Source organism: Prionailurus bengalensis, chromosome C2 (genome assembly GCF_016509475.1).
Source record: "Prionailurus bengalensis isolate Pbe53 chromosome C2, Fcat_Pben_1.1_paternal_pri, whole genome shotgun sequence".
Lineage (NCBI taxonomy): Eukaryota > Metazoa > Chordata > Mammalia > Carnivora > Felidae > Prionailurus > Prionailurus bengalensis.
In genome coordinates, this window is record NC_057350.1 from 93490731 (window position 1) to 93509825 (window position 19095).

Sequence of the window (19095 nt, forward strand, 5' to 3'; positions counted from 1 at the left end):
TAAATAAACATTAAAAAAAAAAGAGGAGTGGTTATCTTATAGGAAAAATTTATACTAGTGACAAACCCAAGTTAGTTTTTATCAAAACAATATTCATTGATTTCACGAGGGACCTTGTTGAACTTCCAAGCAAAGTGAGTATTCCATATTACAGTATGAAAGTATTCACCATAACTCTTTTCTTTTAAAGTCAGCAGGAATTTTCAATTCACTTTAAAATGTTACAATTAGGGGCCCTGGGTGGCTCAGTCGGTTAAGCGTCTGACTTCAGCTCAGGTCATGATCTCGCAGTCCGTGAGTTCAAGCCCCGCATCGGGCTCTGTGCTGACCGCTCAGAGCCTGGAGCCTGTTTTGGATTCTGTGTCTCCCTCTCTCTCTCTGACCCTCCCCCATTCATGCTCTGTCTCTTTCTGTCTCAAAAATAAATAAATGTTAAAAAAATAAAAATAAAAAATAAAATGTTACAATTAATCTCTTTTCTCCTAAAAGGCAGCATTCACTGGGTGTGTTAAGGGAGGATAAAATTCCTATTACATTAAGTGATACCAAAGACCTATACAAAAGAATATTAGTATATCAGTTAGGTGTTTCAAAAAGAGAAGTTGTTGAGGAACACATACAAGACCTTCATATCATTTCCTGACATCTTCGCTCTTTCCAGAGTATAACTGTGTTATTTAGATATAGGCAAAATGTAAGAAAACCATATTCTAAGAAGATATTTGCCCAATATTCCATCTGCTCCCCAACTGCTGCCCTATCTGTCCCCACTGGCATTACCAAATAAACAAATATGGAAGCAAACAAATAAGTAGGTCTTATTTTCTAAATTATGCCAAAAATTAAACAGAATTATAGATGCAGGTAAATTGATAAACAAGCAGTTCTCTTACTGAAGCACCACTTACAGCACACCCAAAGGGATGGCATGGGCTTCATCAGATACCTCTAATTGCAGGCATATGTGGTGTTAGAGAAGAAGACTACAGAAAAAGAAAAGGTTACTGTGTGGCTCAACTCAAGAGAACTAGTATTATGTTTGAAAAGTGTGGCTGGCTATGTAGTTAAAATACTAAACTAAAATGCTACAGAAACCAGAGAAAAGGGAAATCACTGTGAAAAAAGTATATATTCTTCCATTTCATACATCAAATCCAAGCTCATGAACTTAAAGGCAGGTCCTAAGATGTCAACTGTACTAAGTAGCTCTAGTCTCAGGCTGGACCCTTTATTTCCGGTGATGTTATCACTGTGGTTTCTGATTTTACATCTGTAGCAGTAACTTAACTTGCTTTTGTTCCAAAATGAATTTCATGCTCAACTTGTTTTTCTTAATTAAACTTCCTTTAGCAGTCCCTAATATGTGTATTATTAAAACTCATTAGTCCCATTCACGCTTGCCTGTCATTTTTTGGCTACACATTCATATATTGAAGTGTTCTGTTGCTATATATAGGAAGAAAATTAAATAATAAATATGGGGACTTGAACGTTTTATGAGTGTCAGGATGAGACACTGCCTGCAAGGCCCATAAGGTTTCACACAAAAGAGGCATTACTGCTAAAGCTAACATGCTGACATGTCTCTGATCTATAAAGGCTGCAGTAATGGCAGCAGTAAAGCGTTTTGCCATTGACTAGAATTTCTCTTACATGCAATGGAAATAGGCACAGAAGAGATTGTACTGACTGTTATAAAACGAATTCATATAAAATCCCCCAAAAGTTTAATGTCTAATAATTTCAAATGCCTGAAGTGATTTACTAGTTTTCTCTAACTTCAGTTAAGCTTAGAGTTGGCAGTCTTTCACTTTCGTGTAGGTTTACTACCAAATAGGTGGTTTTTTTTTGGGGAGGGGGTGTAATTTAAAGGCAGAAATAATTCATATCCTTTTATAACAACATAGACATATTCTATATTGTTAATGTGATTCCATTAAAAACAAAGCCAAAACAAATTTGTTACTGTTAAGGAATCACTCTTCTTAGAAACAGTTGAGAATTGTAGCTACCCCACAAGATTAACAGGTTAGCTACCTCAAATTATTTTCAGTTACCTTTTAAAAGGTATTAAGAAGGACACTCTAGATTCATCATGAATATTCGCTATTTTATTTTTTAAAAATTTTCTGGGATTTGCAAATTTGAGATATTAAAACATTGAAATTTAAAATGAACTGAAACTTTTGTTGTGTTTTTACATTTCTTGAGAAAGCCAGAGATGGAATATTTGCATCTTTGGATGTCATATGTTAAATTTCAACAAATCATTAAAGAAGTATTTCCCTTTTCATTTTACTTTCAATTAAGAGTGTATAGCAATTTTCTTCTCAAAAATCGATTCATATAGAATAGCATTTAACTGTATTTAATCATCTCAAAATCACAGAAGGAAGCTGCAGTAAATATCTTAACTCCCACTGAATGTAAGGTCAATTAGAACAACACATGGGAGGCTTCTGAGGAACAGGTGAAGCTGTCCAGTGAATGCAGCATCAGTTTTTCCACAGTCATAAGCTTTGGGCAACCCAGTGCTATTTCTTATCACATATATCAGTCTCTGTGCCTCCAATTTTTTGGAAGGCTTCCATCCCTTCATCCCAAACTGCCACAGTTTGTGTTATTCTTCAGCAAAATTGGAACAGCTGATCAAGACCACCATGTTCTTTTTAACAATCACAACCCAAGATATGTGTTTGGATAAGGTAGAGCAAAATGTAATTAATTTTCTAAGTGAATGCTCGGGTTTTTTAATTGTTCTTACAGTGATCTATTCTATTAGTAGAGAGTATTTCTGTAACTGGATACCTTGCTCTTATTTATTGGCTACAGTTTTTAAAAATTTTGTGTATGCAATTTTATTTTTATTTCCATCACTGTTGACCTTCCAAAGTGGACCCACTACCTGCAAAGGTACTGAAGTTTGGTGCAGGAACTGCTTGTAGAAACCAAAGAGTAGGCCAAAGTTTCCCCCTTTTCTTTTTCACTGATGAAAGGGAATAAAACAAGAGAGTAGAGGGTATTGATTACTCTTGACAGAGAAAAACATTGTCCAGCCATGACAAAGGCACTTTAGGTTGAGTCTTCTGCTTCAGCACCATGGTACGTGCCATGACCACCAGTTCAATGGTTGTGAAATACACAAATTAACTTCTAAAAGAACCTATTTCTCACATTTCATATTCTCCATCTACCTTTATATCAACATTACATTCTCTACTAGACTGAAAAGAAAAATTCCAGTTCATCACCCTTTAGCCTTCATTATTTCTTTACTATCATCATTTATTATGTTATTTACTGGCTGTCTTTTTTATTAATTTAAACTTTGAAAAAATATGTTAACTATTATTGGACTGTGTGGCTACGATCAGTGTCTAGAATGTACCAATACACAGAACATCCATTCTTCTAGCTCACTCTGCACATGAACCACGTGACTGAGAGCTGCGTAAAAGAAAGGCAAATCTAGCCTCTCAGATATCTCCTTAAAACTAACAGTTGGGCTTATAAAAACTATATATATATATATATATATATATATATATATATATATATATATAGCTATTTTTGTCACCTTTAGGCAAGCTTACACAAAATCTGCATAAATAGGAAATATTTAACTTTACCACCATAGAATCCATGGGGGACAAAGTTTTATATTTTGCTATTTCATCTTAAAAAAGAAAAAGGGAATGGCATTGTGCTTGTTTCAGAACTTAGATTTAAGAAACACATAGACACACATAAGACCAGGAACAAAGTTTGGCAAGACTCCTCGTTTAATACCAGAATGTCTGATGTATTTGGGATTCCTGAAATAAGTAGTGGGATGATGAGTGCTTCAGATGACAGTGAAGAGTTGCCTTTCATGAGTTCACACATAATGGAGAGGCTTCAGTGCTAAAGCCATGAAGGTATCCACATTCATATCATAACCTGTAAACAGAAACCCCTGAAAAAATATTTGGTGCTTTTCTTTAAAGATAAAACTATACAAAAAAAAATTATTTTATATTTTAACAATTACCTATCTTCATTTTATTCTAATGTATTTGGATATCTGAAGGTTTAAAATTTAGTGAATTGGCCTTAAATAGGAAGAACCAACTAAAATTATAGTGCTGAGATGTCAGAAGGTATAAAGGGCTGGGGGATATTCATTAACCTGTTTAACATATCTATATCTATCTACCTATCTATCTATATTTAAATGAATTACTTCTTTATATGTTATTGTTCTGAACCTATGTGTGTTCCAAAATTGGTTCAGAATAATATGCTTTACTGGATCCAAAGCAACTTTTAGTTTCCGAAGTCAATTAATATTCACTCATTTGAGTGATTAATTTTAATTATATCTGCTGAAATTGATTTTCCTTCTGCAAATAATGATGATCTTTTCTTGAGAGCTAAAAAAATAAATTAAGATAATAAAACGGGGGAAAAATCCTTGTATGTATTCAGCTGCAAGAAAATGTCTGGGAACGCGCGCGCACCGCTCAGTTGGAAAGAAAAGCCAGTGAGTGGCGAAGCAGCCAGGGCAGGGATGCATCAGAAATGCAGCCGGCTGCCTGGCGCACTCGCCAGTCGGGGCCCTCGGCATAAAGGCTGCAACGCCTTCCTGGACTCTTCCAACTCCAAGAAAGTTACCTCGGACTGTATTATGCAAAGTCGTGCAAGTGAATTACAAGACAACATGTGAGGCCAGTCACCCACCTCTGTGTCTACAGGATGCAGTGACCCTGTAACCCTTTAGCGTTCGGCTGAGAGAACGGGGAGGTGGGAGGGAAAAGGGAAAAAGGGAGGGAGGGAGGGAGTAGAAGATAATAGGAGAAGGGCCAATTCCCCCTGCAAAATTCCCCTAGAAGCCAAGCCAGCCGCCGAAGCCAAGGCTGAGGCAGCAGCGATTTCTACTTGGGTTTTCCTCCTGCACAAGCAGGTTTTCCAAGGCATCACTGCTACCTCTCTTTAAAGTATCACTAGGAGGAAAGCCCTGGATCCAAGAGGGATCTCCTAACTGAGAGGTTTTCAACGCAAAGTTGAGAGCTTGGGGGTTGTTTGGCTTCCCCTCCGACGCCACAAAATAAGGGTTTTAAGCTCGATCTGGGTAGCTCCCTAGCGATCCACCCCGAGATGCGCGACGTGGCTTTATTCCATACCCGCTTCTCTCCCCATTTCACTGGCACCGCGTCCGCAGCACCTACCGCGCAGCGGCACACAAACCCAGGCAGACAGCCCCCTCCCAACAAAAGACCCCCAAACTTACCCTCAGTAAGATAAATCCACAGAGGGAGCCCCCTCAACCTTCCCTAGTCCCCTTCCAATCATTCAAGGAGACAGTTTCTACAACACTTCGCCGTCAAATTTAGCTGAATTGGTCAAAGTATTTATCAGCTTCTAGACGCTTTTTTTTTTTTAATCTTGAGCACCGGTAATTCTTGTTTCAGAATTCAAGATGCTTCCTTTATTTATCTTTCTTCTTTAAGCAGCCGCAACCCCAGTTTCGCGCCCCCCCCCTTTTTTTTATTCACCCACGGACACTTCCAAAACGTGTCGATTGATCCTTTTTTCTCTCCAGATGAAACCACGATCCAGAATCCTCGGGACCCAAAGCCACCTCCATGTAATTCCGACCATCAGGCAAGAAATACAAATGATCAAACAACGTTACTTCTTTCGGCTGCAATCAGATAATCCTACTAATCCAATAGATTTATCTCGATTGGAAATTGACCTCAAAAATGAATCCCTGGCGCTGATGTCCAGTAGAGCGATTTCGTAGCCCTGTTCGGGTGACCGAAGGAACTGTGGTTTCTTTCCTTCTTCTTCTTTTTAAAAAATCTTTTTGAATTCTGGGTGCACTGCTCGCAAAAAATGCCGAGGACCCTGGTTTTCCCCTAATATAGGTTTCTACTCCAAATCGGTGCAGGATGAAAAATGGTACAAAGATACCCCTAGTGGCTCGAAGTGATATTGCAGGGAATCTCACTTTTTTTTTTTTTAAATCCCTTCTCCTCACCTCTCCCCCCCCCCCCACCAACCCCCGCCCCCCACTAGATAACTGGCTGCTGTAATAGTTAAATAAGAAGAAGGTGAACCGAGATTAACATGAATAGTATATGACTACTTGAAACATCGTCTGATCTCTCTTCTTTGTTTTACTTTAAAGACCGAATCTTCTGTGTGTCTATCTGCCCAGTATTGCATATTTTTTTCAACAGAATTTTCCCCAATGGCATTTAGTAGCTAAAATGCCAGTTTGGAGCAGCTAGTGACTTCAAAGCAAATGTATTTGTTTCCTGAATAACTACAGATACCTAAAGAAACCTCAGTCTTCCTGAGATGCTGCTCTTTGGAAAAAACCTTAATGTTTTGTTTTCTTTAAAAGAATATGATTATGGATACATATTTTTTTAGACAATCTCTTCTCATTTTGGACTTTTGATATTCATTCAGCAGAGCAGATGATGGATGCTGTAAGCCTATGGTCAAAGAGCAAGACCTAAGGGTCATTATATACTACTTCTCAATGTTTATCTGAACCTTGTGCAATTCAATGATCTCAAGATTACTACTAACATTTTTGACAGGTTTTAGAGAAAAAAGTGATGCAATCAATTTCAAGACTCCATTTTGGTAAGCAATACTTCACAAACTTCACTGTGCCTACCAAAGACCCAGGAATCTTTTCAAAATGAGGATTCTGTTTTGGTAGCATCAGAGAAGGAATGAGATTCTGCATTTCTAACAAGCCCTCTCACTACACTCTGATTATCAAGGATTAGTAAACTTCGGAAGTTTAACTCACTTTCATGAGTGGGTGCAATGGCTGCAAGGACTCCACCATCTTCATTCTTAACTAACTAAATAATCAAGTCTTTTTAGCATATGAGCTATTAAGGAGTCAAGAGATCTTCTATTACTGGTTTTATTATTAATTGGCTATGTGACCTTGAGCAGTCACTTTTTGGCCCATGGCTAACTTATCTATTAAAATTAAAGAGTAAACCAAAATAAATGAACAAACATATCTGTTACTAGATGGGACACTCAATATTGTAAATTAATTTATAAAATTAATGTAATTATTATTAAAAGCCCACTATAATTTTTCATGGAACTTGAAAAGTGAATCTTAAAATGTGTTTGCAGGGTTAAAGGGTCAAGCTTGTCAATACGATTTTATATACAATACAATACAATTAAGAACAAGGTATGGATAATTTCCATATAAACTTTTATGAGTTAATATAAAATGCCAGTAATTGAGACAATGTAGCTTTGGTTCAGGAATAGAAATTAGTCCAATGGAAGAGAACAGAGGGCTCAGAAACAAATCCCTGAATTTATGGAAACTTGATAAATAACAGGTGGCATTAGAGAATAGTGAAGGAAAATGAATTATTCAGACAATAGATTAGGCAAATGAAAAAATTATAATGCTAGCTTTCAAATTCACACCTAAATATGCATTTAAGGTAGGATAAAGGCTAAAGATACAGAGCAAAACTTAAAACCTTTTAAATTTTTTTTTTCAACATTTTTAATTTATTTTTGGGACAGAGAGAGACAGAGCATGAACGGGGGAGGGGCAGAGAGAGAGGGAGACACAGAATCCGAAACAGGCTCCAGGCTCTGAGCCATCAGCCCAGAGCCTGACACGGGGCTCGAACTCCCGGACCGCGAGATCGTGACCTGGCTGAAGTCGGACGCTTAACCGACTGCGCCACCCAGGCGCCCCTAAAACCTTTTAAAGAGAAATAACTTTGTGATTTTGAGTAGACAAGAAGTGTTTATTAAACATTAAGACATCGAAAAGGAAGTCCAAAAGGAAAAATATTAATTTTGATATATTAAAATTAAAGATGTATGTATATCAAAAAATCCAAGGCATACACTGAGAGAAGAAATTTGCTATGCATATAACCAAAGAAGGACTAGTATTCTAGTACATAAAGTTTTCTTACAAACTTACAAAGAAAAAAATATGATAGGAAAAAATGAGCCAAGAAGATGAACAGTCAATTGACAGAAGGGGATTTTCAATATCCAATAAACATCTGAAAAAGATACCCTAGTTATCAGTGAAATGGAAGCTAAAATGGTGAGATATAATTTCACAGGTATGAAATTGGCAAAAATGTGTAAGTCCAGCAATATGAAAGATGGATGAGAATGTGGAGAAACCATGGGAGGTTTATAATAGGACAACTTCAGAGAGCAGTTTAGAGACAGTTGAAGATTATCATTTCCTAAAATTTAGTCTTTACTCCTGTGTACTTCTCTTCACATGTACAGAAAATATCCATTGCAGAATTACTTGAAGGAGAAAAAAAAAAGGAAAAGGAAAAAAATCTAAACACCTTTAGATAAATAAGTGGACAAGTAATTATGGAATAGTCACATACTGTGATACTTGAAGCAGAAAAAAAAAATGCACTATAGCTATTTGAGTTAGCATGGATACCTCTCAAAAATGCGATGTGAAGCAGCCACAATAAATGTAGGCTGCAGAAAGATACTTGTGGGATGATACCATTTATGTATCAAGTTTTAAAACATGCAAAAACAATTATATATATATATATATATATATAAAATTTGAGCATATGTTTATGTGACAAAAGTATATAAACATCCATGATAATGATAAACCTGAAATTCTTGGTAGAGGTTATCTCTGGGAAGAATAGAGGTTAATGACACTGGAAAGACATCACAGGGAACTTCAGCTGAATTTTACATGCTTCATTTCTCAGACTAAATCTTGAGTACACATGTGTTTATATTATATATAAATTGTATGTCTTAACTATTTCATTAAAAATGAAATATTTAAACTGGATGATTTCCATGAACACTTGACAGTATTAGAATATTTTAAATTAGAACAAATATAATGTAGAAGTGAAAAATTAGTATGAGAGTCTAGAATTTAATAATGTGCTTTTTTAAAAACATCTGAAGTACTTACTATTTCTAGAAAGTGGAAATGGATCAATGCTTATTTATTCTACCATAGGTATGAAAATTTCCAGCTGACAAGCAAAAACTACCACCTAAATGACAAAAATGTGGTTACGTACAAGGAAAATATAATCCTCAACTAGCTCCTTTTTGTATTTTCCTTTGATCTCACATAGAATAACCAGGCTCTGAAACTATGAAACAGGCAATCAACCAATGGATGTTCAATTCTGACCAGTTAACTAGGAACCACCAAAACCAGAGTATCCCTAAACCAAACTATAACATAATTCTTCCATAATATTTAAAATTACACATGTGAATTCAAACAGGGAGGCTTTGTTGATATGAAATATAAGAACTGGAAATCTTGTTTCAAAATCATTAGACAGTATTTTTCATAATTCATACAAAACTGGAAGATATCATATCAAATATTAGGAAAGAATTTTTTAGAACCCAATGTTAGAAGTAAAAGTGAGTTAGATTAGCAGTTAATACCACTGAACTCACATTGAACTCAGTAAAGATACCTGGACAAATTATCAATCAATTTTCAACCATTCACAACAGCATTCCTGAGCAACAGCCGAAGCAGCTTTGTAATAAAGAAAGAGAGAGGAGACAATTTAATATCCTTCAATGACAGAATGAATAAGGGGGAAGAGCAGATGTAGCATTTCCAAAATTTGGAGATGTTGACATATTCTTTCAGCAACCACTTATGGAATACCTCCTGCAAACTGGACATAGTATAAAGTATTCCACAAGAGAGTTAACTTTAAAACAAGTAGCCACCACAAACCCTTAGTTAGCTATTGATAATTGATTCATTCATTCTAAATGGTTAATAGCTCTTTTGAATTAATATTTCACCATCTATACTGAAAATGAGATATTAGACACTAATATAGAACTGAAGGTTCATTTTCAGTGTGTTTAAGTACAAACTGATGTGATGGCTTAGGGTAGTCAATGAAGGAGGAAGAATAAAACAAGAAGTAAAAGGATGAGGGTTGTAGAGGAAAGGAAAAGACTGAGGATAAAATATTAATCAAACTCATTTCTCTCCCTGGTGATTTACTTTACAGACAACATAGAAACTTAATCTTTGGATCCCTCAGAGTACAAACGATTAGTGAATGAATGACTTAATGGACCAAAGTGTGAAGCTAGTTGGCACATGAAGAAAACAAATTTATTCTCTATATTGGATAAGCTTGCTAATATCTCTTCAGAAAATGAAATTAATAGAGTAGGGAAGTAAAAGACTACTGTGACTAACAACAATGGGAAATGAAAGGCCAAGATTGGCAAATTTGAGTGCCAATTGGAATATGGGATTCCAATTTGATGGTGTCACGAAGATTTCAGCTCTGCTAAAACTTATAGTAGGATTACAAATCTTATTTTGGTTTTTACACTTTAAACAAGCAAACAAAATGATTAATACCAAATGTATCATGTAAAGAAATGGCATAGTTCTACTAAAAACAGATGAGCAAGTGTTTAATTGTTGCTTTTAATACAAGAGTCATTATGAAAAGAGGGTTATGATATTTTTTTAGATAATTGATATAACAGTACATCTTATGCGACCAAGTCAAATCAATTAAGTTCTGCCTGGTAGTTAACATTTTAAGATGCTATGGAATATCGGTGTTCTATGTCTGAAAAAAAATTAATCTTATAAAGTATTGTAAAACAGATTTTCTAAAGCAAGTCTTGGGAAAATATATTCTTCTACCATCTTCAGAATTCCCCTGATGTACCCTCATTTTACGTGCTGAAAACTTGAATCTAAATGAATGGCAACTGGAAATTATGAAAGACATAAAAATAAAAAGTATTGCAACATCACAGGCCTAACTACTGCAAAGGTAGCTGTTTATAAAGAGGTTCTCTCTACAGGGAAGAATGTGCTCAAACAATTCTGCTTAATTAGAAAAGACTACTTAAAACACTTGACCGATACTGAATATTTCAAGTATGTATTGGGAGAACACACCTGCTTGAATGCTAAATTTACCAGATGTGTCTTTATATTTCATGGTTTGAAGACCTGTAATGCAAACCAAGGAAGTAATGATCAAGACTAGATATTTTAGGATGAGACTGTCAAATAGAGAAATGGGGCTTCATCAAGATTAGTTTGAGATTCTAAAACATATTTTCAAAGCTCAAGGGCTTAAGTAAGAAATAAATCTAGATTTTTGAAACAAATTTAAGTCAGTTTGAGCTGTTACAATTTCTAAATTTTGGTGACATTATGCTAATAATTAAGAATCTGTTTTGTTTCTTTTTGAAAGAGGTTTTTTAAATCTGTGATTTACATTAAATTGGCACAATTATTCTTTACTTAAAAATATGTGAGTTCTCATCTTCAAAGATTTTGGCTGTTAACAGCTTACTACATTATTATTTTACACAGTAGAGTTTAGATTTTTATATTTTTGAAATTGAATAATATTTATATTATTATATAAATAATAACTTTCTAGCAGATTCTCTATTTTAGCTGCTTTTGACTCCATCATACCATAGTTGATTTTAATCCATTGCAGTGTAGCCTAGAATTAAATTATATAAATGATCTTAAGTATTTCCTTAGTAGTGAATAAAACAACCAAAAAAAAACATCCTATTGTACATCATCCATTGAAATTTATTGTACAATATTACTTTATCTGAGTCAATGTTTCCAGTATTAGTAAAATTTACTATAAACTTTAACTCAATTATGGAAAAGTCACATGAAAATTAATGATTTGTATTTCAATCTAGAAAAGGAAAAATTTTGTTACATCCCAATGACATTACCATCTCATTGACTTCACATACATGGGTTGGGTACTCTTCCCTCTCTGGATAGGATTTTATGCTAATTACACAATTAGAAGTAAACACTGGCCTGGATTTTCATTATTGTTCAATTAGTGATTTAATGAGCATCATCTACCTGTCCGAAAATATTTAGTTTCATAATTTCCTAAAATATTAAATAAAGGAGACCTTTATTTTTTTTTTTAGCTTTATTTTTTTTTTTTCAACGTTTATTTTTTGGGACAGAGAGAGACAGAGCATGAACGGGGGAGGGGCAGAGAGAGAGGGAGACACAGAATCGGAAACAGGCTCCAGGCTCTGAGCCATCAGCCCAGAGCCCAACGCAGGGCTCGAACTCACGGACCGCGAGATCGTGACCTGGCTGAAGTTGGACGCTTAACCGACTGCGCCACCTAGGCGCCCCTAAAGGAGACCTTTAAATCACATCTTCAAAAGGAATGATCTCTCTGTCAGTCTTTCTTCCTCTTTCTGCCTCACTCTTTCTCTCTCTCTCCCTATGTGTACATGTGTCTTCATGTCTTTCTCTTTCCCTCTGACTCTCTCTGTCTCTCTCTGAGAATCTCTGAACACATAAATCCACCTCCTTAGTTAATTTTTTTATCATTTGGAGAAAACTGGAAATCATGTCACAAACGTTCAAAAGGATGAATTTTCCTAAAATCATTTGTATTTGGTTTAGAGCTTGCTTTTTAATTATATATGAATAAAAATTTCTGATGACCTCGAAACAAAAAGTAGAGTGAACTAACCACATTAGAATGATATATTAAAAAGATGATTGTCAAACTATATTAACACTAAATGCATAAGTGGCTCAAACTTCCAACCATCCGTTCTCAAAATCATGACTCTCAGCCTAAGCACTGGGTTTTTTTCTCTAAAAATTTCCCAAACCTTCTTAGAGTTAAGTATATTATTCAGAGAAAGTAATATTTAAAAAGTTCAAAGAAAGATTTGTTATGTCACCAAGTTGATAGATTACCAGAGTAGATAGTTTACATATTAACAGAAAATTTACCTATTATAAGATCAAACAAGAATATAATTCTTAACTATTTGTAATATATTAAGCCTACTTCACAGTTCACATCCTCATCATGTATAAGTCTGATAAAAGATACATGTCTGAAATTAGTTTCACCATTAAAAATGGTTTTACCATTAAAAAATTAGTTTTACCATTAACTTATCATTAAAGCAAGCAGAGTACATTTGAACTGTGGCCCAAAGAAATGCAGTTTTATAGTCCATGTATAGACTCCACAGATCTCCTTTTGCTAAATAGAAAAAAAAACCTAAGAAAGCAAATGACTAAAATAACCAAGGTCACACTGAGGTCAATAACATTGCTAGATGAGAAACCACTGCACCATGCCACTTTAGATTTGTTTTTCCTTTGGTTCTTGGTATTAAAGTGTCATTGTTCTTAAAGTATTTGACCACAACCAAGCTTCAAAAATTGCATATTAACAAGCCAAAAAAGCACAACATTAGAGATGCTCAATATAGTTAGCAGAATAATGGCCCTCCAAAGATGTCCACATTTTAATCTGTGGAATCTATGGATATGTTACCTCACGTGACATGAAGGACTTTGCAAATATGATTAAGTTAAGGATCTTGAAATGGGCCCAATGTAATCACAAGGTGCCTTATAAAAGGAAGGCAGAAAATTTTGAGCCAGAGAAATAACAGAAGCAGAAATCAGAGACAGATAAAGAGAGAGAAAGAGATTTGAGGATGCTATACTGTTGCCTTAGAAGAAGGAGGAAAGGGCTATAAGCCCAGGAATGCACGCAGCCTCTAGGAGTCTGATAGTCAAGGAAACGGATTCTCCTCTAGAGCCTTCTAAAAGGAACGCAGCCCTTGCCAACCCACTTTGGACTTCTGATTTGCTAAACTGCAAGTTGACAAATTTCTATTGTCTTAAACCACTAAAGTTGTGGTAAATTGTTACAGCAGCAATAGGAAGCTAATACACTTAACTAAAAGTATGTATTAAAATTATTCTGAGAATAATCATTTCTGCCCAATAAAAACATAATATGTGCTACATATGCAATATAAGATTTTCTGGTATACACTTTTAAAAAGAAGCAGCTGAAATTAAATTTACTAATATATTTTCTTTATATTTGTATAAAAATACAATCATTTTCATATGTAATCACTATTGAAAATTATTAATAAACCATTTTATAATTTTTGTAAAAGTCTTCCAAATCAAATGTATATATTGGATATCTAGGTATCTACAGCACATCTCATTTTGGACTAAGTCCACTTCAAGAGCTCAGTTGCCATATATGACAAGTGACTACCATATTGGGTAGCACAGCTTTAAACTATAAGAAGCAAATTAAAAAGAAAAATCCATATATTATTCTATAGATTATTCTAATATTCTCTTACCTATAACAATCTAGACTGAGAATCACAAAGGCATCTAAAGAAATCAGGATGGTTGTACAGGCAGTTTTCTAATAACCATGTGCTTGAGAAGTGTATTTCAAAAGGGAGATCAGAAAAGGAGCAAAAACAAAAGAATAATGTGAGAGAAGAGTATGATCACTTAATGACACTGAGTTGTCTGATGTTTGTGAAAAATGCTAAGGATAATAGAAAAGAAATTTCTCTGGTATTTTCAAAGCAAAAAGATAAACCAAGTAAAAGATAAGAATGACATTGCTTGGGGCCAACTATGTAATATGAACAAATGACCAAGAGAACAGCAAAACTATTAAACCACAGCTTCCAATTTCTCCACAGAGAAGAATGATGTTTGAACTGGAAAAGAGTTTGATGGTGAGAAAATGATAAGAAAGCCTGAAGGTGATTTAAATTAGTTTTAAGATTCCAGGTCCAAATCAGTTACCTAACAGGATACTAAAAATACCTGAAGATGTGTTTTTGGAATGAATATCTAATATCTTTGAGTCACCATGGAAAAATGCCATGAAAACTGTTAACTGTCCTGGTTTTCAAATAGAATTCCAGAAATTGACATTTACTATTCTTGACATTAACTGAAATTCTAGAACTCATGCTCACATGTGTTCACTAAGTATATGACAAAAAGAATAAAATCTTATTAGAGTTATTGGAATGGCAGATCAAAAATGTGGTTTGAATTGTTTATCTTGACTTCATGCAAGGCCTTTTATAAAAAAAACACCATTCATAATTTTCTACTGGACAAAATTATGAAGTATAGGCTGAATGATGTAGTTGAGTAAATCTTTTGAAAGTTGAACAATCATTCTTCTGTAGCATCCATTGAATGTTCTTTGATGTCTACTTCTTTTTTCCCTTTTTGAGAGTTAAAATTTCTAAAAGAATTTGTTTTGTAATCAGGCCTTTCCATTAAGCAAATTAGTCTAGTGATGGGTATGAATGAGATGCTTTAGTAGGAGCTGGACTTGGACCATGGACTTTTAAATAGATTACTTAAAACCATTAACTATTTTGGGAATTATACTTTTCAATGATGCTTTTCCAAATTATTTATTAATAGGAGTTTGATATAAAGCATTTAAATAGTAAATTTTAAATTGAATTTTAATTCAATTTAATCAGATTTTGACATCTAGATCCTCTGTGTATCCTCCATTGCAACATAGAAACCAAAGTCTCCTTATTTTTAATTTACTCACTGATATAAATATTTCTATTTAATTAATCAAGCATGTTTTTATCAAAAGGCATTTCTTATTGATAGTATTGAATTGGATTACAAAGAAATTCAGGTTATAAATAGAGTAGTTTTAATAAAAGCTTCAAAATCAATCTAAATTTAAAGCGAATCAATCAAAATACAACTCAATATCAATCTTAATTTTGGCTACATGCATTTCAAGTGAACTCTTATGATATAAAGACATGGAAGTGTTCTTTAATCTTTTTTGATTCCTAATTTTGGCAAAGTCAGATAACCTTTTTCTATCCTCTCTCTCCCCTGATATATCAAGAAATAGATCAGAAAGCAATATAACAGACAAAATAATAATAATAATAATAATAATAATCATACTAGTAGTAGTAACAGTAATAAAAACAGAAAAGAGAATAAAATCTCAGTATAAGCTGTTTTCCTCCTCTCATTCTCTTTCCTTCCTTCTACACATCTTGTTTTTAATATACATATTATATTAAATATATTTATGTATATACATCTATAATATATGTATATTTATATATAATATATCAATATACATATCATTAAATATACATAATATACAAATAAAGATATACATATTCCCATGTGGTTATTGCAAAGACTAACAGTTTTAACTACTCCTTTGCTCATGAGTGCTTTTAAGACACAAAGATATAATGATCATAATAACAAAAATAATGTCTACTTTCATTTGTTTAATGCATCTTCTGTACTTGGTTCTTATTCTTATGTATGTCTTTCAAGTTTGAATTGTTCATATAATTTTTCCTATTTTTACAGAAAACAGAAACCTCATAACACTAAATGACCTGCTGCCACTATAAAAGGATTAAACTAGGATTGCATTCAAATTTAAATCCAAGTTTCCTGTACTTCCTTTTTACTGCAAAGAGAAGTAAACTCACAGGTGAAGAGTATGGGTACTGAAGAAATGACTCAGTGTTCAGGAGTTCATACAAATGGAATGACCCCCAAAATGATAAGGGGTCACCTTTGGGCAAAGGGATGCCCCCATGCACTCCTCAAGAAGCAGGGATAATGCCAGGAGTAGATTAGCTTTACTCACCCTGCCTCACATAGGACCAGTGCTGCTGACTATTTTGAAGAACAGTAGAGGGTAAGGGTATTTCTTGTAGTGAGACACCATGGTGATTTCACCCATTGAGAAGGAAAACTATGTACTTAAGTGAGGGACTACAAGAGGAGAGCATTGCCTAGTGTTCAACTTAGGAGCAGTTGGCAAAATCTTCTTCAAATGACCATCAACTAAGGGAAAACACCAGGCTACCAAAGCCAACACTGCAGTTTGCTAGCAAAAGAGTTGGTTTCCCTGATTATCTTGGACAGGGTGCTTGCTGCCTATAAACCACAGGCAGGACCAACTTTGAAAGATATAGCCAGATGCACCAAGGAAGCATATTCAGAGTAGACTATGACAGCAGAAGGGTCAACTAAGGTTGGGGAGACAGATCCTAGAAGACCAGGTAACAGTAAGATTGTTCATCAAGGAATTGCAAGTGACACTGGACTTCTTGATGTGGATCCATATACACTCATCCTGCATGGCTGTGCCAGCCTCCTCACTGGCCTCCACTCTCCTCATCTAATTTTTTTTTCAATCTGTTCCTCATATGGACACCAAAATAAATTGTTTATAAAATAAATCTAGTTGGGGCACCTGGGGGGCTCAGTCGGTTAAGCATCCGACTTCAGCTCAGGTCATGATCTCACAGTTCATGGATTTCAAGCTTCACTTCAGGCTGTGTGTTGATAGCTCAGAGCCTGGAGCCTGCTTCAGATTCTGTGTCTCCCTCTCTCTCTCTGTCCCTCCCCCATTCAAGCTCTGTCTCTTTCTCTCTTTCTCTCTCTGTCTGTCAAAAATAAACAAACATTAAATTTTTTTAAATAAATCTAGTTGAAACACTTCTGTATTAATTATTACCAGGGTTAGTGGTTCTCACCATAGTTGCCCACTGGAATCACTTAAGGGGAGAGGTTAAAAATACCAGTGCTTAGCCCTACCTCTCTGCCCCCCACAGAATCAGAATCAGAATCTCTGACTAGGTCATCAACATTTTTAAAATGCTCCCATATAATTCTTATGCATAGCCAGATTTAAGAACACTGACCTAGAGAGTGCATTTTAGATGCCACAGAATGATAACAAAGCTTTCTGAAGTGACATGCACAGGATTTGCTATCAGAAATGCACAGAGCTACATATCATTTTTTTTCTTTTCAAATCTTCCATGCTTTTTATTAAGCATTAAACTTCTGCACATGGTTTTCTCTTTGTCTGCAAAGTTCTCTCTTTGAATGCCTTCCCTCCCAACCTAGTCACTTTTCTAACTTCCATAGATCCATCAAACCTTAGCACTGACTCTAGAGACCATTCCTCAACAGCACCCACCCATCCCACCCCTCACTACCATCCCACCCCACTTCATACCTCTCCCACTCCCAAACTGGGTTAGCTAGTAATGGATCTCTTAAGAACACTTGCACTTTCACTAATTGCTCTCTGAAGGAGACAGTTTTGACTTTTTCTATGTTTATTAACCAGCATTTTGAACCTATTCAGCATTACAATAAAACAAGAAATACAAGATTGAATCAATGCTATTTTCTAAGTAACTTCTTACAAAGAAGCACGAATGTGGGACAGTGTGGTATATATTCCAGAGAAGTAGGCCTCACTTGAACCTGCTGCATATGCTGTATCATACTGCCAGAAAATAGGACAGCCATGGTCCTCAGCAACTCCTAATTTGCAGCCCTAGAACTTTCCATTTCCATGACAGAAAAACCTTGCCAGATACCTATATTAAACAATATAATCCTTTATTCATAAATTTGAACAGAAAACCATAAACAGCAAGCATTTGAGGAAAACCAATAGCATTAAAGAGGAAGAACAGATAAATAGAAAAAAATATATATGGTGGGGAAACATTTAAGGAAACAAAGAAATATATATATATATATATGTTTTAAAATTTAATGTTTTACTGAGGCTCAAGGGACTGCTATTTTGAGAAAACAAATATAGGCTTCTCTAAAAACATATCTATAAGAAAATAGTTTTTATAAAATTTAAATATTGAAATGAAAACTGTAATAGAAGCCTTGAGTAGCTGAATGCACATGGGCTGCAGATTAATTTATAAGCTGCAAGATGAAGTAAAAATACCTTCTTTAAGAATTATACAAAGCACAGAAACATTTATATGAAGACTCACAATTCCATGTTTTTCCTTGGTTTTTTTTTACTTCTGTTGCTTTTAAGGAAAACTTAATAAAACAATTTTATTAAAATTATGTCTAATAAAATATTTTCAAGTTGTACACAATGCTGTCATAAAACTGACTAGATAACCTAGCACATGATTTGTGTAAAAGACTCTTGAAGAATAATTTTACTGTACTTTTCAGGAACCATCAGATTATCGTTGTGCTTTTGCATTTTTCACCTCAGGCAAAAGTACTGAGAAAAGAAACATAGAATGTTGAAAAAAAAGTCTTGGAAATTCCTTTTCCTTCTGAAGCTGTATTTATTTCCCTAATTTGTTTTTTTTTAAAATAATTTTGACTATTCGTGAGATACC

The 19095-nt window shown here is 34.6% G+C and overlaps 1 protein-coding gene across 3 annotated transcripts in view; it reads right to left on the reverse strand.

Moving 5' to 3' along the window:
• The window catches only part of NLGN1 (neuroligin 1), an 843034-nt gene that overhangs the window by 683129 nt on the left and 140810 nt on the right, over nucleotides 1-19095 (reverse strand). For 2 of the 3 annotated variants that reach the window (XM_043594883.1, XM_043594885.1), the window contains exon 1: nucleotides 5270-5918. The exons of the other annotated variant lie outside the window; for it this stretch is intronic. The gene's annotated coding sequence lies outside the window, so the exon portion shown is untranslated. Of the gene's footprint in view, nucleotides 1-5269; nucleotides 5919-19095 lie in introns of those variants that run through there. 3 annotated transcript variants of the gene reach the window in all.